A 24,110-nucleotide genomic window follows, 5' to 3' on the forward strand; every position below is an offset into this window, starting at 1 on the left:
TAAGCACAAGCAAGGCATTCCAACTTTAACTGGATCTTGACAATTTTTCTGCTTCTAAATCATGCAGCCACAAGCCTAGACCTTGAGGACAGGAGAAAGCTATACTGCGCATGAGCCTAATGACCACAAAGTCTGGTACAGAACTGTCTCAATTAACATCCACAAGTGTCTCTCCTTATCAAATAAGATAAGACACCTGTTTTAATTTTAATACTCATTCTTAGAGGAGTTTTAAATTGTGTTTTCCCAATGCAGGAATTTTCTATGATTTCCGCTTCTGGAGCTATTATAATTCTGGAGCTATTACAATTCTAATAAAAATCTGCTTTTAAGTCATAAATAGATTCTGGTCCTGTACTATTATCAAGGGAGAGCAGAGGGAGAGAAGGAGTGTTCCCCTATCTGAGAAAAGATAAATTTTTGTTTAAAGTGGTTTGGTGTCTTCAGAATTTAAAATACATAGGCTGAGGTGGGTCACGGTGGCTTAGCAGGCAGAGTTCTCGCCTGCCATGCCAGACCCGGGTTCGATTTCCAGGGCCTGCCCATGCAAAAGAAAAAATACATAGGCTGAATCAAATAAGCAGATACAAAGTCAGTAGCTTGTCCTAGAAATCAGAAAGGTCAAAGTCAAGTCTCAGGGTCAAGCCAAAAGCTCTAGATGCTGAGAACAGCTGTATTACTGAAGTAGGATAAAATAGGACAACTGTAAGTCCCTGATTTCCTTTTCAGCTCTGAAACAGTTAACAGACAACTCCAAGTCCCTTATTTCTTATCTAGCTCCAAAGTGCTAAGAAGTTCAGCTGTAAACTTCCTGGGACAGAAATTTCCCTAAAGCCCCCAAACCTCTCCAAACAATTAAAACCTCCCCGAATCCTAGAAGTTTGTAAAATTTCAGGCCCAAAACAAATTCTTAGGAAACATAAGGTCATAAAGATTGTTAACCACTTGCCTAGTATTCAAAGGTTATTATGGAAATCTGCTACCAATGAAACTTTCCTTTAAAACAAGCTGGCCCACTTCACTCAGTACGTGTTCCTCCCTTGGGCACATCTGTGTTAACTTCTTTAACATGTACTCTCTCTCTTTGATAAACTTCTCTTTTTAATAAACTTTACTTATTACTATTGGCCCTCTCGTCTCTAAATTCGTTCAGTTTCCAGACTGCAGAATCTGGTTCGGGGTTCAGCTGGCACCATCACCAGCAGGGCACCAGTTATATTACTGTCTTTCTGCAATGTCAGGTTTTTCTAACAATGCTTATCTAGCACCAACACCCTGGGCTCAGAATTCCAATCCAAAGCATGGGCTAAAAGAGAAGAGGAATACACAAGCACTGTCAGTATGATCTTGCTGACAATGTAGACAAATTTATCTAACAGCAATGACGACAACTTCATAGAATTATTTCTACCTTTCAAGCCAGCACCTAACTGCTTACAGTTTTGTGTGTGTGTCTATATTAGCTAAAATGGCCACAGTTACAAATCCCATTTCAATAAAAACATAAAAACATGCAACCCTTTGCTTTGAAAGGGAACTCAACCTAAAAGTACTTTATAGACTATTTTTCAAAGAAGTCATTTCTGATTTCCATCCCCATACATGTATGATTAACAAGGACTCAACGGTCCTTTTTTGTCAGGTTCTTATTTGGCTCAGAATAAGGAAAAGGAGCATGCACAGTCCCAAAATGGAGGTACTTTTAGCAGATGACGGACGTTTCACGTTAGTATTTTTAAAGATAATCCTGTTGGTAATGTGGGCAGGGACAAGGCTTTTTCAACAGCTCAGGTAGGAGATAAGGACCTGCATCCATGCAGAGGAAATAGAAAAGAATAATTGAATGAGAAAAAAATTTTCCAGACAAAATTGATAAAACTTGGGGACAAATGAAAGGTAATTGGGAGAATGACCCCTTGGCTTCTATGTTAGAGAATCTGGTTGGTAACTAATTTAACTCAGGGAGCACAAACATGTGGGTTTTAGAAGGAAGGAAGAAAATTTAAGCACTAGATTCCAGACAATATTCATGGGCAAAGCTGGAGATAGGAATAGGAAGAAGATCTAAGAGCTTTTCCCATTTGAGTTTACAACATGATGAACAGTTAAAAAAAGAGAGAGAGAGAGGGAGAGAAAGGAAAGTAGTTATCAGCACGAAAAAGAGGCAAATGCTCAGAAACAATATTAGTAACATTTGCAAGTTAAAGCAAGGTAGTCTGTTCACCAGGGCACACACTGTAAAGATGGAAAACAAAAGCAAACAATGGGGATGCAAAGCATTCTGCCTGCAAAGGCTATATTCTCATCACATATTAGGAAAAAAAAGACTTTGGAGGCACTGGTTTTAGCCCTTGATATATTTGTTGTCCTTAGGACTGGAAAGAAAGGATCAAGAGACAAAATCAGTTTGTTTTTCAGACAATTTTTTTTTAATTCAACAAAGGATCAGTCTGAAGAAGTCAGTGCTTAACTATTCATGTACACAGATGAAGGGACAGACCCAACAGCGGAGACAAAGTAGGGAGTCTACTTAAATTTGGCATGAGAAGTATTAGCAGAGAACCTAGAGTACTGAGATCAAGTGTCCAAGTGAAGGACAGGGTAGATGATCTTATTGATTATGAGGCCAGGAAGGGGTAGCAGAGTCAGAATTAGGAGCCCATAATCCAGAGGCAGAAATTACAGTATGGACCCTTACTTTCTCACTCTATCTACCTATAACTCCTAAATAGTGCCCTGCTTTATTATTTTGCTAGGCCAAAACAGTCCTAAAGGCTGGTAACATTTCCATACTAACGAAATAAAGGGAAAATCTCAAGGAACAAAGTATTCAAGGAAAGAAATGGTTGAGAAGAGAAGAAAAGAAAAGAAAATATGAAAAGCAGGAGGAGGCAGGAGAAAGGAAATACAAAGAAGTGAGATGAGACAGAGAAAAGAAATAGAAAAGGCCAGGTTTTCTAGCCCCTACCCACACCCAATTTTCTTAGAAAGTAAACTTGGCACCATACATGGTTGATTAGAAACTAAAAAGGGAAATTAAGGAAAATGTGTAACACTTTAGTTTGAATAAAAGAACTATTTCAGTGCAGAAGTGATCATATTATTACCAGCTCCACAACCCACCCACAGCACCATATCAAATAGACCTGAGAACTCCTGGCTGCACCGAGAAAGAAAAGCTGAGTGCAGGTTTGGTTGCTCAGTCTAGAGAGAGAGGCTTGTGAGCTAATGCAAGGGCAAAAGCCAAAAAGCCCCTGTAAAGCCTATTTGAAAGATGGAAAGCTGAAAGGCTGGGAACATTTATACATCCAAATATTTACTGAGTGCCAACAAGTAAAAGGCTAAACAATACAGAACATTCACAGTATACATCAATCTAAAAGGAGAGAGAGAGAGCATGATTACAAGTATTAAATTGTTATACAAGGCTGGAAGATGGCGGCTTAGTAAGACGCGCGGATCTTAGTTTCTTCTCCAGGACACCTACTAGGGGAGTAGAAACGATACAGAAAGCGTCCAAAGCCACAACAGAGATAAAAAAGACAGCGTACCCCATCCTGGAACAGCTGGCTGGCTGAGAGAAGCAGCTCGGGTGAGATCGCCGAGGCGCGCGGGCCTTACCGGGCGGGGTGGCAAGCGGCCGGAGTTACTCCCTTCCCCCTTCCCGGCCGGCTGGGAGAATTGGAGAGGTGGTCCCCTGAAACCAAGGCGACTGGCGCCCACACCACGCGCAGCCCCCGGACCAACTGAGAGAATTGGATCGGAAACCCCCAGGCCGCGGAGAACGGTGACCCCGTGACTCCCGGGGAACGTGCACTCTCTCGGGCGGGCCGCTGCCGCTGGCGCCCTCCCGCCACGCTTGTTGCCCAGGGCCGACTAGGAAATTCGGACGGGCTCTTTCCCTGGCTGCGGCGACCAGCAACCCTCCCTGCGTTCGGACACCCTCCCTGCGTTCGGACCCTGGGCCGGCTCAAGCCGCTTCGGCTAGCGAACCCCCAGGACGGCGAGAGTTTTCCAAAGTTTAAGGTCCCACAGCACCTTTTACTGGTGGGACCCGCAGACAAACGTGTGCCACGAGCGCCACCTACTGGGCAGGATAAGAAGAACAGAACCCAGAGATTTCACAGAAAAATATTACAACCTTGCTGGGTCCAACACCAAGAGAAATCTGAATAAATGCCCAGACGCCAGCAGCAGAAGATAACTGTCCACGCTCAAAAGATTGAGAATATGGCTCAGTCAAAGGAACAAACCAATAGCTCAAATGAGACACAAGAGCTGAGACAACTAATGCTGAATATACGAACAGAAATGGAAAACCTCTTCAAAAATGAAATCGATAAATTGAGGGAGGACATGAAGAGGACATGGGCTGAACATAAAGAAGAAATAGAAAAACTGAAAAAACAAATCGCAGAACTTATGGAAGTGAAGGATAAAGTAGCAAACATAGAAAAAATAATGGATAGCTACAATGATAGATTTAAAGAGACAGAAGATAGAATTAGTGATTTGGAGGATGGAACATCTGAATTCCAAAAAGAAACAGAAACTATAGGGAAAAGAATGGAAAAATTTGAACAGGGTATCAGGGAACTCAAGGACAATATGAACCGCACAAATATACGTGTTGTGGGTGTCCCAGAAGGAGAAGAGAAGGGAAAAGGAGGAGAAAAACTAATGGAAGAAATTATCACTGAAAATTTCCCAACTCTTATGAAAGACCTAAAATTACAGATTCAAGAAGTGCAGCGCACCCCAAAGAGATTAGACCCAAATAGGCGTTCTCCAAGACACTTACTAGTTAGAATGTCAGAGGTCAAAGAGAAAGAGAAGATCTTGAAAGCAGCAAGAGAAAAACAATCCATTACATACAAGGGAAACCCAATAAGACTTTGCGTAGATTTCTCAGCAGAAACCATGGAAGCTAGAAGACAGTGGGATGATATATTTAAAATACTAAAAGAGAAAAACTGCCAACCAAGAATCCTATATCCAGCAAAATTATCCTTCAAAAATGAGGGAGAAATTAAAACATTCTCAGACAAAAAGTCACTGAAAGAATTTGTGACCAAGAGACCAGCTCTGCAAGAAATACTAAAGGGAGCACTAGAGTCAGATACAAAAAGACAGAAGAGAGAGATATGGAAAAGAGTGTAGAAAGAAGGAAAATCAGATATGATATATATAATACAAAAGGCAAAATGTTAGAGGAAAATATTATCCAAACAGTAATAACACTAAATGTCAATGGACTGAATTCCCGAATCAAAAGACATAGACTGGCAGAATGGATTAAAAAACAGGATCCTTCGATATGCTGTCTACAGGAAACACATCTTAGACCCAAAGATAAACATAGGTTGAAAGTGAAAGGTTGGGAAAAGATATTTCATGCAAATAACAACCAGAAAAGAGCAGGAGTGGCTATACTAATATCCAACAAATTAGACTTCAAATGTAAAACAGTTAAAAGAGACAAAGAAGGACACTATGTACTAATAAAAGGAACAATTAAACAAGAAGACATAACAATCATAAATATTTACGCACCGAATCAGAATGCCCCAAAATACGTGAGGAATATACTGCAAACACTGAAAAGGGAAATAGACTCATATACCATAATAGTTGGAGACTTCAACTCACCACTCTCATCAAGGGACAGAACATCTAGACAGAGGATCAACAAAGAAATAGAGAATCTGAATATTACTATAAATGAACTAGACTTAATAGACATTTATAGGACATTACATCCCACAACAGCAGGATACACCTTTTTCTCAAGTGCTCATGGATCATTCTCAAAGATAGACCATATGCTGGGTCACAAAGCAAGTCTCAACAAATTTAAAAAGATTGAAATCTTACACAACACTTTCTCGGACCATAAAGGAATGATGTTGGAAATCAATAATAGGCAGAGTGCTAGAAAATTCACAAATACGTGGAGGCTCAACAACACACTCCTAAACAACGACTGGGTCAAAGAAGAAATTGCAAGAGAAATTAGCAAATACCTCGAGGCGAATGAAAATGAAAACACAACATATCAAAACCTATGGGACGCAGCAAAGGCAGTGCTAAGAGGGAAATTTATTGCTCTAAATGCCTATATCAGAAAAGAAGAAAAGGCAAAAATTCAGGAATTAACTATCCATTTGGAAGAACTGGAGAAAGAACAGCAAGCTAACCCCAAAGCAAGCAAAAGGAAAGAAATAACAAAGATTAGAGCACAAATACATGAAATTGAAAACATGAAAACAATAGAGAAAATCAATAAGGCCAGAAGTTGGTTCTATGAGAAAATCAATAAGATTGATGGGCCCTTAGCAAGATTGACAAAAAGAAGAAGAGAGAGGATGCAAATAAATAAGATCAGAAATGGAAGAGGAGACATAAATACTGACCTCACAGAAATAAAGGAGGTAATAACAGGATACTATGAACAACTTTACGCTAATAAATACAACAATTTAGAGGAAATGGACGGGTTCCTGGAAAGACATGAACAACCAACTTTGACTCAAGAAGACATAGATGACCTCAACAAACCAATCACAAGTAAAGAAATTGAATTAGTCATTCAAAAGCTTCCTAAAAAGAAAAGTCCAGGACCAGATGGCTTCACATGTGAATTCTACCAAACGTTCCAGAAAGAATTAGTACCAATTCTCTTCAAACTCTTCAAAAAAATCGAAGTGGAGGGAAAACTACCTAATTCATTCTATGAAGCCAACATCACCCTCATACCAAAACCAGGCAAAGATATTACAAAAAAAGAAAACTACAGACCAATCTCTCTAATGAATACAGATGCAAAAATCCTCAATAAAATTCTAGCAAATCGTATCCAACAACACATTAAAAGAATTATACATCATGACCAAGTAGGATTCATCCCAGGTATGCAAGGATGGTTCAACATAAGAAAATCAATTAATGTAATACACCATATCAACAAATCAAAGCAGAAAAATCACATGATCATCTCAATTGATGCAGAGAAGGCATTTGACAAGATTCAACATCCTTTCCTGTTGAAAACACTTCAAAAGATAGGAATACAAGGGAACTTCCTTAAAATGATAGAGGGAATATATGAAAAACCCACAGCTAATATCATCCTCAATGGGGAAAAATTGAAAACTTTCCCCCTAAGATCAGGAACAAGACAAGGATGTCCACTATCACCACTATTATTCAACATTGTGTTGGAGGTTCTAGCCAGAGCAATTAGACAAGAAAAAGAAATACAAGGCATCAAAATTGGAAAGGAAGAAGTAAAACTATCACTGTTTGCAGACGATATGATACTATACGTCGAAAACCCGGAAAAATCCACAACAAAACTACTAGAGCTAATAAATGAGTACAGCAAAGTAGCAGGTTACAAGATCAACATTCAAAAATCTGTAGCATTTCTATACACTAGTAAGGAACAAGCTGAGGGGGAAATCAAGAAACGAATCCCATTTACAATTGCAACTAAAAGAATAAAATACCTAGGAATAAATTTAACTAAAGAGACAAAAAACCTATATAAAGAAAACTACAAAAAACTGCTAAAAGAAATCACAGAAGACCTAAATAGATGGAAGGGCATACCGTGTTCATGGATTGGAAGACTAAATATAGTTAAGATGTCAATCCTACCTAAATTGATTTACAGATTCAATGCAATACCAATCAAAATCCCAACAACTTATTTTTCAGAAATAGAAAAACCAATAAGCAAATTTATCTGGAAGGGCAGGGTGCCCCAAATTGCTAAAAACATCTTGAGGAAAAAAAACGAAGCTGGAGGTCTCGCGCTGCCTGACTTTAAGGCATATTATGAAGCCACAGTGGTCAAAACAGCATGGTATTGGCATAAAGATAGATATATCGACCAATGGAATCGAATAGAGTGCTCAGATATAGACCCTCTCATCTATGGACATTTGATCTTTGATAAGGCAGTCAAGCCAACTCACCTGGGACAGAGCAGTCTCTTCAATAAATGGTGCCTAGAGAACTGGATATCCATATGCAAAAGAATGAAAGAAGACCCATCTCTCACACCCTATACAAAAGTTAACTCAAAATGGATCAAAGATCTAAACATTAGGTCTAAGACCATAAAACAGTTAGAGGAAAATGTTGGGAGATATCTTATGGATCTTACAACTGGAGGCGGTTTTATGGACCTTAAACCTAAAGCAAGAGCACTGAAGAAGGAAATAAATAAATGGGAACTCCTCAAAATTAAACACTTTTGTGCATCAAAGAACTTCATCAAGAAAGTAGAAAGACAGCCTTCACAATGGGAGACAATATTTGGAAATGATATATCAGATAAAGGTCTAGTATCCAGAATTTATAAAGAGATTGTTCATCTCAACAACAAAAAGACAGCCAACCCAATTACAAAATGGGAAAAAGACTTGAACAGACACCTATCAGAAGAGGAAATACGGATGGCCAAGAGGCACATGAAGAGATGCTCAATGTCCCTGGCCATTAGAGAAATGCAAATCAAAACCACAATGAGATATCATCTCACACCCACCAGAATGGCCATTATCAACAAAACAGAAAATGACAAGTGCTGGAGAGGATGCGGAGAAAGAGGCACACTTATCCACTGTTGGTGGGAATGTCAAAGGGTGCAACCACTGTGGAAGGCAGTTTGGCGGTTCCTCAAAAAGCTGAATATAGAATTGCCATACGACCCAGCAATACCATTGCTAGGTATCTACTCAAAGGACTTAAGGGCAAAGACACAAACGGACATTTGCACACCAATGTTTATAGCAGCATTATTTACAATTGCAAAGAGATGGAAACAGCCAAAATCTCCATCAACAGAAGAGTGGCTAAACAAACTGTGGTATATACATACGATGGAATATTATGCAGCTTTAAGACAAGATAAACTTATGAACCATGTAATAACATGGATGGACCTAGAGAATATTATGCTGAGTGAATCCAGCCAAAAACTAAAGGACAAATACTGTATGGTCCCACTGATGTGAACGGACATTCGAGAATAAACTTGAAATATGTCATTGGTAACAGAGTTCAGCAGGAGTTAGAAACAGGGTAAGACAATGGGTAATTGAAGCTGAAGGGATACAGACTGTGCAACAGGACTAGATACAAAAACTCAAAAATGGACAGCACAATAATACCTAATTGTAAAGTAATCATGTTAAAACACTGAATGAAGCTGCATCTGAGCTATAGGTTTTTGTTTTGTTTTGTTTTGTTTTGTTTTGATTTTACTATTATTACTTTTATTTTTTTCTCTATATTAACATTCTATATCTTTTTTGGTTATGTTGCTAGTTCTTCTAAACCAATGCAAATGTACTAAGAAATGATGATCATGCATCTATGTGATGATGTTAAGAATTAATGATTGCATGTGTAGAATGGTATGATCTCTAAATGTTGGGTTAATTTCTTTTTTTCCGTTAATTAAAAAAAAAAAAAAAGAGAAGGGATAATTGGAGCTGAAGGGATACAGACTGTACAACGGGACTGGATATAAAAACTCAGAAATGGACAGCACAATACTACCCAATTGTAATGCAATTATGTTAAAACACTGAATGAAGCTGCATGTGAGGTATAGGTTTTTTGTTTTTGTTTTTTTTGTTTTTTTTTCTTTCTATTATTGTTTTAATTCTTATTCTGTTGTCTTTTTATTTCTTTTTCTAAATCGATGCAAATGTACTAAGAAATGATGAATATGCAACTATGTGATGTTATTAAGAATTACTGATTGTACATGTAGATTGGAATGATTTCTAATTGTTTTGTTAATTCTTTTTTTAATTAATAAAAAATAAATAAAAAAAAAATTGTTATACAAGTACGTTAACTACCATGATAGTAGTACACACCAAATACTATATGAGTTGAAATGAGGGCAAAATCACTTCCTCAGATTGTGAGTAGAGAAAGTTTTATGGAGGAGATGGCTTTGAAAGAAGGATGGGTTTCAATAGATGAAGGTTAGAAGGAGAGCAGCACTTTCTAGTAAAGCAGGATAAAATAGGACAACTGCAAGTCCCTGGTTTCCCATCCACCTCTTTAAAAAGTCAATGGAGTAAGCTCTTACAGCAGTCACTTATATTCAGAAGTTCTAACTGACAGTTTTAAATTTTGAGACACTGAGCTATCTGAGTATAACCTGGTTGTTCCCTGAGACTTCGGGTATGTATATGACACCGGAGACTCTGAGTCAGAGCACTGAAGCTACGAAAGCATTACCCCATACAGCATTATTCCATATAGCAACCATTTAAAAAGATGAAAAAGTAATCAGACTTTAACTAGATATATGAATGAAGCGTATCTGAATAGGACTAAGGTAAATCATAATAAAGGGTAAAAAGATGATATTTTAAAACTTCAACTTCTGTTGTGAGACCAAAGGAAGGGATGTTTATTTGGTGCAACATTTATATTTTGGGTAGCACATTATCTATTTCAGCTTGTATGATCAGTTTATTTGAACACCATAATTATATGGAATCTTGAATAGGGCATGAGATCCTGTTGGTTTGTACAGGTTAGTGTGATGCCATGATATATCCCAGAGTAATTTGGGTTGAGAATAAAAAAGTATTTGCAAAATCAAAGCACTTGCAAAGTTCCCTTGGGGGACTGGGGAGAAAGGAGGAAATATTCAATTTCCCCATCTGAGGAATTCTGGATATTCTCACAAGCAGTGAGAATAACCAATTCAATAGGCTGAATCTTGGGGCTTGCCTTATGAAACTTATTCCTGCAAGGGAGAAGCTAAGCTTACTGATAATTATGCCTAAGATAATTCACCCCCAGAGAATCTCTTTTGTTGCTTAGATGTAGATAGCGTCTCTCTCTAGGCTAACTCAAGAAGTAATTCACTGCCCTCCTCCCTATGTGGGACATGACTCCCAGATGTGTAAATCTCCCTGGCAACGTGGGACAGAACTTCCAGTGTTTGCCAGGACATGGCATTATGGAATTGAGAAAGACTTCTTGACCAAAAGGGGGAAGAAAGAAATGAGAAGGGGGAATGGGATTATATATACTTGTATGCATGAACATCCAGCTTCATAGTTCAGAAGGAGTATGTTAAAAGATCAAGACAGTTTTAAGGAATTCAAATTCTTACATACTCTGATGTTTTCCCCATCCCAAAAAGGTCCAGTGACCTAAGAAAACAGCAAGTGGTAGCAAAAAGGATTGACAGAGAAAATTTCAGAATGAAATAAAAAATAATTTCCCCATTCCCACCAATTGTTATATACCTTATCTTACTAGCACCTACCCTACTTGTATTCTGTTAGCTTTACATAACACATAGAACACCTGCTTTCTTACTGACCATGAGCCAAATCTAAAAATTACTCTTGTTCTCTGCTATTCAGGGGAGAAAAAAAAAATCTTTCTGGTCAAGTCTCAGAACATCATCTTATAGGAGATCATGTGCCCTTTCTTATTCAAAATGAGAAAAATTTTATTAAGAACCCTTCTTTTTCTTGTGTTCACCACAGAGCCTGCCACAGTATATACATGAGAAGCTTAGCCCTGATATGGTAAAAGAGAGGTGATGATCCCCTTGAGTGAGAATGATGACATAACATTTTGCTGTTTTCTACTGAAAGTTAAAAGGACAAAGAATGGCACTGTCCATCTCATAAGCATTTAATATCTAATTTTCAAAACATAATTTTAAAAATATAGCTTGTAGGATCCTTAGAGATAGACACTTTTTTCCTGAATTGCCTGAAGACTTTTAATAAAACCCATTCAAACAGAACATTTGAAAGATAGGAGAAAACTGATAACATTTTCTGCTCATTTTTCAAAGTCAAAATTCAATATTAAATTCTGTCCCAAACCCAAACTGAATTTGAGGCAACTAATGTGATGAAGATATCATGAAAAATGTCCATTATTCCAAGAAACAAGGACTACTTTAGCTTCAGGGTTAAGAATACGGGCTTTGAAGTCAAAGAGAGCTAAGTTCTTTAGGCTCTGTCACTTAGTACCTGTAGCACCTTGAAAAAGGTATGACAGATGCTTCCTCACCTGTAATATAAGAATAAAGCACGGGTCTCACTGGGCTATTGTAAGGATTATATGAGAAAAGGCATTTTAAGGTTTTAGAACAGTGCCTAGAACACAGTGAGCTATCAGCATATGTTACTGTTTTATCACGTTGCCATGTTTTTGCCTGTCTTACAGGTTCCAAATAAATAAGTGGCAAGAAGAAAATACTCCCAGATTTGCACAATCTGTAAATTCTAATGTGGGTTGAGGGATCTTCAACGTCTGGTCTAAAAAGCCGTCAGAGTTGAGAGAATGTGGCTCCCTTGACAGTTTATGGTAAGACTCAAAATTCTGGGGGATTGAATGATACCAATCAGCCTAATTTTATTTCCTGAGCTAACCCTGATTCTGGGGATATGGGACTACTAATTGGTCACAGTCTGTTTAGTTTAACCATACAGTAAAGGCCAGTTTTATTCCTATTTACTTATCTTCTTTCTAACATTCCTCTTCTTATCTTTCAGAAAGGATATATTGGTTTAGTGTACCATTTTTTATTTTCATAATTTATTTAGCTTTCTAACCTTGGGGGTAGTGGAGCTATAAGAAAATTCTCCGAGGTTATAGCACAATTGCCATAGAAACTGCTAGAGAGTTAATTACTGTTTAAAAGAAAACTGAAAAATAATCACATAGAGCCTCACAAGAATAAGTGTAATGACCTAGATTGCTTCAGACAAGTGACAATGCTATTTCTCAGTGAAATTCTGGGTCCAATAAAGCCTCTCCCTGAAGACAATGCCCCATCTTTGAATAATCTAGAGCACTACATAGCAGTTTCTTTTACACAGTAGGTGCTAAATAAATATCTACTGTATTGATAAACTATTGTATTACTAAAATAATGAATGATTTGATCCCATCTACTGGGTCCATCCCTATCCATGAAAATAACAGCAGTCATGCTCTCTGAAAAAACAGTCTCCAATTCTCACCATTTCAGCCTACTATCATTATAAGTATTTAATTAAGCAAGTTTTCTTCCCAACCCCAATTCCAAAACCAGCATTAAAACATCTCACTAGCTAACAGAACAGTTACTGAGGCCAGTCAGGTCTAGCCAGGCATAAGTGCTGAAAAAGAAGGGGAGAGGGGCTATTCCAGGACAAGGAAGTTACACAGGCAAAGGCCTAGAAATAAGAGAGAATCTGGCATATTCAGCAAACTGAGTTCTAACATATCTGAATGTGAGGCTGCAGGGTTATGAGGGAACCTGACCACAGGGGGTCTTACGCAATGTTTAAGAATTAAGTAATGTTAGGGATTTGAAATTATCTAGAGAAGGAAGAATTAGGATACGATTTGCTGTTTTAGAAAGCAAATTGTGTTATGGTGTTTCCGGGGACCAACACAGATACAAACCAGCACATTCCACCCTTTGGACCCCAAAAAGACATGCCCTTTCCAAGTGCAAAATACATTCATTCCATAACAGTATTAGAAAACCTTAAACCATTTCAGTAACAATACAAAGTTAGAAACAGTATAAAATCTCATCAAAGTCAGTTACAGCCATGGTCTCTCCTAAGGCAAAATTCCCCTCTGGCTCTGGACGTGTAAAACTCACAACAAGTTATTTACTGCCAACATACAAAAGAGGAACATTCATAGGATACATAACGCATTTCCATAGGGAAGAAGGACCACAGGGGTCACAGGACCTAAGCAGTTTCGAAAACCTGAAGAGCAAAGTCCATTAGATTTCAAAGTCTGAGAGTCATTTATCTTTGGGGTTTTATGAAGCGGCAGTCCCACCCTTTCCAAGGGCCTAGACAGTGGCTTGACTTTCTCCGAATACAACCCTGAGGGACTTCGGGGAGACCATCTTTTTCTCGGATCCACCTTCTCCAAGCATGAGGCTGACCCAGGCTCTCCGCCATCTCCAGCACACATGCTCACCCCCTCCATGTGGTGGCAGCTGGGCTCTCCCCAAACCCCAAGGAATGTGCTTTGCCCTCTCCAAGGCTGGAGGAGGCAAGACTCTTCACTGCAACAAAGTGGAAAACCCATCCTCTGCCTCTGGGGCAAACTCACCCTCTCCACATGCTTGGGTGGGTCAGCTCTCCTGGCCTGAGCCATCTTGACTTCAGACCCTAGCCTCCATGGCTTTGCCTCTGAAGTTATTTTTCCTGCACGTGTCCCTTCTCTGTCCCTCTCAGTCCCAAACGGCCGTGATTCTCTTTATACAGATCCCACAACACTCTCGTTGGCTTTCTATGCAGTAGCCTTGGATCGTGACTATATCTTTCCTGGATAACTCCATGTCTGACCCTGGCTTTCTCTGAAATGGCTGGCTAGTTCCACATGTGGTTAAATCCTCACGTGGGGCACTATTCTCTGGAGTCTCCCCTTTTTAGGGCCTGAATTTTCTAGAACTCCAATTTCTTGTTTCTTTATACCCAAGAGTTCAGTTCTCAGCTTATGTTTTTCCTGTAGTACTTCACTATAAGTTGCGAGAAGAAACCAGGCTGCACTTTCCACATTTAATTTGGAAATCTCTTCTGCTTAATATCCAAATCCATGGCTTTTAAAATTCGCCTTCCAGCCAAAGCCAGTAGTCAATTTTGCCAGATTATCTGCCATTTTAAAACAAGGACAGTCTTTCTTCCAATCTATAATGACATATGTCTCATATCTGTCTAAAGTCTGGTCACAGGTAACTTAAGAGTCCACATTTCTACCAACAGTTTCTTTAAAGCATTCTAGGCCTTCTCTATCAAGCTTCTCACAACTCTTCCAGAATTCTTTCCCTTATCCATTTAAAAAGCCATTCCGACATGTTTGGTATTTGCAAGCAGCAGCAGCACCCCACTCCTTGTACCAAAACCTGTTCTAGTTTGCTAGCTGCTGGAATGCAATATACCAGAAACAAAATGATTTCTAAAAAAGGAAATTTAATAAATTGCTAGTTTACAGTTCTAAGGCTGAGAAAATGTCCCAATTAAAACAAGTCTATAGAAATGTCCTATTTAAGGCATCCAGGGAAAGATACCTTGGTTCAAGACAGCTGGTGATGTTCAACGTTTCTTTCTCAGCTGGAAGGGGACATAGCAAACATGGTGGTGTCTGCTGGCTTTCTCGTGGCTCTACAAAAGTGACACTCTCCAAAAGGTTTCCTCTTTTAGAGGAGTCCAATAAGCAACTCCACCTTCAATGGATGGAGACACACCTCCATGGAAATCATCTAATCAAAAGTTACCATCCACAACTGGGTGGGTCACATCTCCATGGGAACAATCAAAATGCTCCCACCCAGCAATACTGAATGAGGATTAAAGGACATGGTGTTTCTGGGGACCTCCACAGATTCAAACCAACACAACTATCCTTACGGTAATAACACTAAATGTTAATGGAGTAAACTCCCCAATCAAAAGACATAGACTGGGGTGGGCCACAGTGGCTCAGCAGGCAGAGTTCTCACCAGCCACACCAGAGACCCAGGTTCGATTCCTGGTGCCTGCCCATGCAAAAAAAAGAAGACATAGACTGGGAGAATGGATTAAAACACAGGACCCATCTATATGCTGTCTATAAGAGACACATTTTAGATGCAAGGACAAACATAGGCTGAAAGTGAAAGGTTGGGAAAAGATATTTCATGAAAGCAACAATCAGAAAACAGCAGGAGTAGCTATACTAATATTCAACAAATTAGACTTCAAATGCAAAACAATTAAAAGAGACAAAGAAGGACACTATGTATTAATAAAAGGAACAATTCAACAAGAAGACATAACAATCATAAATATTTATGCACTGAGCCAGAATGCTCCAAAATACATGAGGCAAACACTGAAGAGAGAAATAGACACATCTACCATAATAGTTGGAGATTTCAATTCCCCACTATCATCAAAGGACAGAACATGTAGACAGAGGATCAATAAAGAAACAGAATTTGAATAATACAATAAACGAACTACACATAACAGATATTTATAGAACATTACATCCCACAACAGCAGGGTATACCTTTTTCTCAAGAGCTCATGGATCATTCTCAAGGACAGACCATAGGCTAGGTCAAAAAGCAAGTCTCAATAAATTTAAAAACATTTAAATCATACAAAACCCTTTCTAGGATCATAAAGGAATGAAGTTGGAAAACAATAACAGGCAGAGGGCCAGAAAATTCACAAATATATGGAAGCTCAACAACACACTATTAAACAACCAGTGGGTCAAGGTAGAAACTACAAGAGAAATCAGTAAATATCTCAAGGCAAGTAAGTGATAATGAAAACACACACATCAAGATTTATGGGATACAGTAAAGGCAGTGCTAAGAGGGAAATTTATTGTCCTAAATGCCTATATCAAAAAAGAAGAAAGTAAAAATCAAGGAATTAACTGTTCACTTGGAAGAACTAGAGAAAGAACAGCAAAAACCTCCAAAGCAAGCAAATGGAAAGAAATAACAAAGATTAGAGCAGAAATAAATGAAATTGAGAACATGAAAATGATCAAGAAAATCAACAAAACCAGAAGTTGGTTCTATGAGAAAATCAATAAAATTGATAGACCCTTAGCAAGGTTGATAAAAAGAAGAAGAGAGAGGATGCAAATAAAATCAGAAATGGAAGAGGAGACATAACCACTGACCCTGTAGAAATAAAGGATGTAAGGAAAGGATACTATGAACAACTTTATGCTAATAAACTAGACAACGTAGATGACATGGACAATTTCCTAGAAAGGCAGGAACAACCAACATTGACTTGAGAAGAAACAGACCAATGAACCAATCACAAGTAAAGAAACTGAACCCCACTAAGAAGCGTCCCCAAAAGAAAAGTTCCAGACCAGATGGCTTTACATGTGAATTCTACCAAGCATTCAAGAAAGAATTAGTACCAATCCAGCTCAAACTCTTCAAAAGAACTTAAGAGAAGGGAAGACTACCTAACTCATTAATGAAGCCAACATCACCCTCATACCAAAGCCAGACAAAGATACTACAGGAAAAGAAAATTACACACCAATCTCCCTAATGAATATAGATGCAAAAATCCTCAACAAAAGTTTTGCAAATTGAATCTAGCAGCACATTAAAAGAATTAAACAACATGACCAAGTTGTATTCATCCCAGGTATGCAAGGATGGTTCAACATAAGAAAATCAATTAATGCAATATACTGTATCAACAAATCAAAGCAGAAAAACCACATGATCATCTCAATTGATGCAGAAAAGGCATCTGACAAAATTCAACATCTGGAGAGTGCCAAGATGGTGGTTTAGTGAGGTGTGGGATTTAGTTTGTCCTCCAGAACAGCTACTAAATAGCCAGGAACAGTACAGAACTACACGTGGGGCCATGACAGTGACCGGCCACACAGCATACCCCAGTCTGGACCAGCTGGACTGTCTGCAAGCCCCCCCAGAATCGTGAGTTCCCCAAGTCACGGCGGCTGGCACCCCTCCCCAACAGGCTGCTTCCCAGAGGGGAAAGGAGAGGGACTTTACCAGCAACAGGGGCTGAGCATAACTAAGCTTCAATTGTGGAATTAATTCACAAATTCTGACTACTAAAAATAGGCCCCAGCTCAGCTGAACCTCATCGAAGTGGAGGTTGCTGATTTTTGCTCTGGTACCGAGGGGGCAAGGCTGATGAAAAAAGAAAAAAGAAACAAAGGTTTTTTTGGATCAGATAGCACATAATACTCGAAAGGGTCTGGGCTCTGAAGGAAAGGAGGGGGCACATAGGATCTGAAGGTACACAAAGCAACATACCAACTTATGCTCTTGATTGGCAAACCTGAGGAACATCAGTCCTGCTCTGAGAAGGATTTTTCTCTTTCTTTTTTTTTTTTTTGTGGTTGCATTTCTACAAAAGCTGGACTGCCTTTGGATACAGCTGCAGGCATAGGCAGAAACAAGCTTGTTGGAGAGCTTGTCTGGAGCCTGTGCCTTCCCCAGGAGAGGGGTGGGGCCCAGCTCAGGTGGATTCCCTCCCTTACAGATTTCAGACCCCAGCGTTTGGAAATTTGAAGCAATTAAAGCCAGCCTACAACCTCTCCTCTGTCTCCACCATGCCCCCAGTAGGGAGAGTCTGTTGAAGTTAAAGGTACCGCATCACTTTATACTGGTGGGACCTGCAGGCAGACAAGCACCACATACTGGGCAGGATAGGAAAAACACAGGGTCCAGAGACTTCATAGAAAAGTCTTCCAACCTGCTGGGTCTCACCCTCAGGGAAAACTGATGCAGGTGACTCTTTCCTCCCGACAGGAGGCCAGTTTGGTCTGGGAAAATCTGATCGAGGTCTATAATACCCTAGGAGACCCTCCTAAGGGAGGAGGGTAAAAAGCATCATACAGGCAGGGTAAGAAACAAGAACTGAAAAATTCTGCTCTGTTAAACAAAACTAAGCTAGTGGCCCAGAATAAGCTGAACTGAATGTCAAAGAACAGATAGACAAAGTCATCCAGCAAGAAAATCCTAGGTAAAAGAAGTGAAAATAATCTCCAGAATAAACTAATTAAGGTAATTAAATGCCTAGATGCCAGCAAAAAATAACAAATCAAACTAGGAAAACTGAAGATACGGCCCAGTAAACAAACCAACAATTCAAATGAGATACAGGAGTTGAAACAATTAATTCAGAATGTTCGAACAGACATGGAGAACCTCATCAAAAATCAAATCAATGAATTGAGGGAGGATATAAAGAAGGCAAGTAATGAACAAAAAGAAGAAATCAAAAGTATGAAAAAACAAATCACAGAACTTAAGGGAATGAAAATTCAACATCCTCTCTTGTCGAAAACACTTCAAAGGATAGGAATAGAGAGGAATTTCCTCAATATGATAAAGGGAATATATGAAAACCCACAGCTAACATCATCCTCAATGATGGGAATCATTCAGTTTTAGGGAAAAACTGAAAGCTTTGCCCTAAGATCAGGAACAGGACAAGGATGTCCACTGTCACCACTGTTATTCAACACTGTGCTGGAATTTCTAGCCAGAGCAATCAGACAAGAAAAAGAAATACAAAGCATCAAAATTGGAAAGGAAGAAGTAAAACTCTGTTTGCAGATATTATACTATATGTCGAAAATCCCGAAAAATCCACAGCAAAATTACTTGAGCTAATAAATGAGTACAGCAAAGGGGCAGGTTATAAAATCACTCAAAAATCTGTAGTGTTTCTATACATTAGTAATGAGCAATCTGAGGGGGAAATCAAGAAAAAAATTCCATTTACAACTGCAACCAACAGAATAAAATATTTAAGAATAAATTTAACCAAAGATACAAAAGACCTATACAAAGAAAACTACAAGAAATTGCTAAAAGAAATCAAAAGACCTAAATAAATGGAAGGGCAACCATGTTCATGGATTGGAAGACTAAATATAGTTAAGATGTCAGTTCTATCTAAATTGACTTAAAGATTCAATGCAATACCAATTAAAATCCCTAAAACTTACTTTGCAGAAATAGAAAAACCAATAACCAAATTCATCTGTAACGGCAGTATGCCCCAAATAGCTAAAAATATCCTGAGAAAGAAAAACGAAGATGGAGGTTGCACACTACCTGACTTTAAGGCATATTATGAAGTTACAGTGGTCAAAACAGCATGGCAGTGGCAAAAAGATAGATATACTGACCAATGGAATTGAATAGAGAGTTCAGATATAGACCCTCTCATCTTTGGACAACTGATCTTTGAATAGGCAGTCAAGCCAACTCACCTGGACAGAATAGTCCCTTCAATAAGTGGCGCTTGGAGAACTGGATATCCACATGCAAAAGAATGAAAGAGGATCCATATATCATACCCTAATCAAAAATTAACATAAAATAAGAAATATCTTATAAAATTTGTAACAGGAGGCAGTTTTCTAGCTCACCAAAGCATGAGCATTGAAGAAAGAAATAGATAAATGGGAGCTCCTCAAAATTACACACTTTTGTGCATCAAAGAATTTTGTCAAGAAAGTAAAAAGGCAGCCTACACAATAGGAGACAACACTTGGAAACATTTCAGATAAGGGTCTAGTATTCAGAACATATGAAAAGATTGTTCAACCCAACAACAAAAAAGACAAACAACCCAATTACAAAATGGGCAAAAGACATGAACAGACACTTCTCAGAAGAGGAAATACAAACAGCTAAAAGGCACGTGAAAAAGATGTTCAACATCCCTGGCTATTAGGGAAATGCAAATCAAAACCACAATGAGATATCATCTCACACCCACCAGAATGGTCATTATTGGAAAAAAAAAAAAAAAACAGCAAACAACAAGTGCTGGAGAGGATGTAGAGAAAAAGGCACACTTTTCCATTATTGGTAGGAATGTCAAATGGTACAACTGCTGTGGAAGGCAGTTTGGTGGTTCCTCAGGAAGCTAAGTATAGAATTGCCATATGATCCAGCAATACCATTGCTAGATATCTACTCAGAGGACATGAGCACAAGGACACAAACGGACATTTGCACACCAATGTTTATAGCAGCATTATCTACCAATGCCAAGAGATAGAAATAGCCCAAACATCCATCAACAGATGAATGGCTAAACAAGCTATAGTATATACATATGATGGAATATTACACAGCTTTAAAACAAAATAATGTCATGAAGCATGTAACAACATGGATGGACCTTGAGGACATTATGCTGAGTGAGATTAGCCAGAAACACAAGGACAAATACTGTATGGTCTCACTGATATGAACTAACATTAATGAATGAACTTGGAGAATTTCAGTTAAGAACAGAGGTTATCAAGAGATAGAAATAGGATAGATATTGGGTAATTGGAGCTGAAGGCACAAAGATTGTGCAATAAGACGGTAAAAATTCAGAACTGGAGAGCACAATACTACCTGATTGTGGCACAATAATGTAAGTACACTGAATGAAGCTGAATGTGAGAAGGATAGAGGGAGGAAGGTTGGGGGCATATATGAAACCAGAAGGAAAGATAGACAATAAAGACTGAGATGGTACAATCTAGGAATGCCTAGAGTATACAATGATAGTGACCAAATGTACAAATTAAAAAATGTTTTTGCATGAGGAAGAACAAAGGAATGTCAATATTGCAGGGTGTTGAAAATAGTCATTCATATTTTAAAACTTCAACTTCTGTGTGAGATTAAAGCAAAAAATGCTTATTTGGTACAAAATTTATATTTTGACTAGTGCATTTCCTAATATAACTTATATGGACAGGTTAATTGAACACCATAAGTACATGGAACCTTGAATAGGGCATGAGATTTTGAAGGTTTGTCCAGTGTGATGCCCTGATAAATCCCAGAGTGATGTAAACAGTGAATGAAGAAGTATTTGCAAAGTGCCCTGGAGGGGATGGCAAGAAGGGGGGAAAATTCAACTTCCCCATTTGGAGAATTTCTGATATTCTTGCAAGCGGTGGGAACAACCAAATCAACAGGCCGAGCCCTCAATCTTGGGATTTGTTCATATGAAACTTATTTCCACAAAGATAGGCTAAGCCTGCTTAAAATTAGGCCTAACAGTCACCCCAGGAGTCTTTTTTGTTGTTGTTCAGATGTGGCCTATCTCTCTCTCAACCAACATAGCAAACAAACTCATTGCCTACTCCTCTCAATGGGGGACATGACTCTCAGGGATGTAACCCTCTCTGGCAATATGGGACAGAAATCCTAGAATGAGCTGGGACTCAGCATCAAGGGATTGAGAAAACCTTCTTGACCAAAAGGGGGAAGAGAGAAATGAGACAAAATAAAGTATCAGTGGCTGAGAGATTTCAAACAGAGTCGAGAGGTTCTCTTGGAGTTTGTTCTTACGCATTAAACAGATAATCACCTTTTCAGTTTAAGGTATATTAGAGAGGCTAGTGGGAAGTGGCTGAAACTGTAGAGCTGTGTTCCAGTAGCCATGTTTCTTGAAAATGATTGTACAACTAACTATATAGCTTTTACAATGTGATTGTGTGATTGTGAAAACCTTATGTCTGATGCTCCTTTTATCTACGTTATAGACAGATGAGTAAAACATATGGATTAAAAATAAATAATAGGGGGAACAAATGTTAAAATAAATTGAGTAGATTGAAATGCTAGTGATCAATGAAAGGGAGTGGTAAGGGGTATAGAAAAAATAGGGGAACAAAGGTTAAAATATATTGGGTAGATGGAAATCCTAGCGGTCAATGAGAGGGAGGGATAAGGGGTATGGTATGTAAGAGTTTTTTCTTTTTTCTTTTTACTTCTTTTTCTGGAGTGATGTAAATATTCTAAGAAATCATTATGGTGGTGAATATACAACTATGTAATGATATTGTGAGTCACTGATTATATACCCAGAATGGAATGTTCATACATTAAGAATGTTCACATGTGTATGTTGTTATGTTTTGTCATAAAAAAGGGGGGGAGGGGAGGGTAGAAGAAGAAAAGTCTATAACCAAGCCTCGGAAGAAGCCAGAGAGAAAGAAAGAAAATCATGGATGGAGTAGTCAACAGATTTTAAGTGGTACAGAGCAGTCAAGTAAAATGAAACTGAAAAGAATATACTGTATTTAGAAACAAAGAGGTTACTAAAAACTTTAAAGAGAGCAATTTCTGTGGGGGAAAACTAGAGTATACACTATTCAGAAGCAAAACTCTGGAAAACAGATAGAAGGCTGGAATAACTGGGAGAGTACCAAATCAAAAAAGCACAATATAAAACAGGTAGAAGAAGGTAGTACTGCCCTTGCTCACCCCTCCCCCATAGCCTCTCTGGCACAGCAAAGACCTGGCCTGGTCTTCTATCCTGGGTCCCTGGCCCTGGTCTGGAGGGTTCAGACCACTATACGTATACTAGGGTGCCTGTATGTTGGTGCTAATCTTTTGGGTGGCAGCCTAGAAGAATGAGTTAGGAAATCCATCTCAAGCTCGCCCTCACCCTCAAACAACTTGCCCTGCAGGAAGAAGCAGTTTGTAGAAAGCTAAAGCAGTGTCAGTAACAGTTAACACAAAATGGCCAGGAACAAAAGATTACCAGCTTAAAGACATATAATGGAGCACCCAAGAGGGGAGAAGGAGTCTATATCAAAAGGAGTAAAGAGGACAACTGGATTCCTATAAATAGGGAAATTCCTAAGACCATGTACCTGTGTCCATGTCAAGTAGCAGGCTAAGAAAACAGGCACTTTTGCCTTGGACTACTCTTCACATGAGGGCTAAACTCTGAAAGACAGCACCAGCAACACAGAGCCAATTTACAAACTGTAAAATATGTCTTTTGCACTGGTTTGTTTGTTTTTGTTAGCTCATGGCATTAAAAGCGATCTCTATTATATTACGAGTTTATTACAACTTTAAGGAACTGACAGGTCAGATACTAAATCCCAGAAGTAACACATTAAATATACAGTGAGCAAGATAATATTACAAGACAAAGAAACAGGATATTACTGCCCATCCAAACACATAAGATAAAAATGCAAAGGAATCAATGAAGAAGATCAGGCTTTGGACATACTGGACAGACTTTTACAAAATAAAATTCAATTTGCTTAAGAAGGTTAAGGAAAACAAAGAGAAAGAACTAAGAAACAAGGAAATGTTAATGAATAGTACAAGAGTCTCAATAAAGAAATAGAAATTTTTAAAACGAACCAAACAAAAACTACTTAAGCTGAATTATACCTGTAATAAAAATTCCCATGTGGGCCATGGTGGCTCAGTGGCAGAGTTCTCACCTGCCATGCCAGAAACCCAGGTTTGATTCCTGGTGCCTGCCCATAAAAAAAAAAAATAAAAATAAAAAAAAAATTCCCTACATGGGTCCAACAGTAAGTTAGAACTGGCAGACAAAATAATCAGTGAACTCAAGATAAGATCATTGAAATGATTCATGCTGCAGAGCAGAAAGAAAAAAAGAATGAAAATAAGGGTATAAACCTAAAAGACCTATGGGAAACCATCAAGCCACCGATATATGCATTAGCAAAGTCCTAGGAGCAGGCAAGAGAAAGAAGTAGAAGGAATTTACATATTCAAGAACACCAAAGGA

The 24,110-nt window shown here is 38.6% G+C and overlaps 1 protein-coding gene across 5 annotated transcripts in view; it reads right to left on the bottom strand.

The window, feature by feature from the left end:
* UNC13B (unc-13 homolog B) overlaps positions 1 to 24,110 on the bottom strand; it is a 289,854-nt gene that overhangs the window by 121,134 nt on the left and 144,610 nt on the right. The window lies entirely within an intron of this gene.

Source organism: Tamandua tetradactyla, chromosome 2 (assembly GCF_023851605.1).
Source record: "Tamandua tetradactyla isolate mTamTet1 chromosome 2, mTamTet1.pri, whole genome shotgun sequence".
Taxonomy (NCBI): domain Eukaryota; kingdom Metazoa; phylum Chordata; class Mammalia; order Pilosa; family Myrmecophagidae; genus Tamandua; species Tamandua tetradactyla.